Source organism: Pundamilia nyererei, unplaced genomic scaffold (assembly GCF_000239375.1).
Source record: "Pundamilia nyererei isolate P.nyererei 1_Seehausen unplaced genomic scaffold, PunNye1.0 scaffold00144, whole genome shotgun sequence".
In the NCBI taxonomy this organism is placed as follows: Eukaryota; Metazoa; Chordata; class Actinopteri; order Cichliformes; family Cichlidae; genus Pundamilia; species Pundamilia nyererei.
Genome location: NW_005187545.1, coordinates 577229 through 578408, shown reverse-complemented (window position 1 = coordinate 578408; position 1180 = coordinate 577229).

Genomic DNA, 1180 nt, shown 5'->3' with positions numbered 1-1180 from the left:
AATTACCCACAGGTGTAAGCGATCAGCAAAAACACTGAGGCCCCTCCCCGGGGTGGAGACGCCGGCTCGGAGGGAGACACACTGGCACACACCCGGACCATGACAATAACAGCAGCTGTACAAGTAATTACATTCTGTATTTCTTTGTCACACTTCGCCTGGTTTTCCTTCATACCTCAGATGTATCAGTCGTACAATGATCACCAATTTTTTTCCCTGGAGTCAGCACACACAATGCCCTATTGCAGTACATGGTTCCCAACCTTTCTGTGTAAACAGTTAAAGAAAGAAATACTAAAGAAAGTGTTTGTTTTGGCTAAAATAATAAATACAAAAAAGCCTTTAGGTTCGGTCTTTTATCAGTTTGGTCAAATTTGTCAATACCACCCATCTGATGAAGGTTTAGTACAAATGTTTTCTGAGACTGGGACGTCTACATGGTAGATCAACATCGACGTTTGCTTGCTACCTTCAAAAGGTGCAATGTTTACAATACAATACCTGAAGTTATCTCTTGACTGTCACTGGCAAATACACGCTTAGAAGTGATGTGTTAAAACTGACACATCATGTGTTAGATTTTAACACATGTGCTGTATCTGCTCAGGGACAACACATGATGTGTCAATTTTAACACAAAATAATGTGTCTGCTCCTTTAACACATCTTCTGTTGAAGTAAGTCAACACACAGACGTGTTATTTTGACACAAAGATGTGTTAAAATGTGTTTTGTTAGTAAAACATGTAAATTTTATTTTTTTTAAGAAATGAGAAAAAGATGTGTATATACAGTATACATTTATTGATCCATTTTATACTTGGCACATTATTATTTATTATAAACAGAATAAACGACAGTTTTCAGAATCTTTTAAATTAAAATCTATTAAAGTCAATTTTAACCAAGCCTATATTACTAAATTTATATGTCAAAACAATTTCTATTCGACAGACTCAAACAAAATTAATATGTGACTAACGTTCTAGCTCTATAGATTATTAAAACGTCAAAAGAAAAACCTTTGAAATAGTGCAATTATCATATATATTCTGAAATAATCATGTCCAGACAATACATGAATGCAGTTTTTTTAAAGGTAACAGTTGTCATCGTCAACAAATTGTGAACATTCAACAAATATGCAGTTGTGTGCAAACAAAAAAACATTTACATTTCA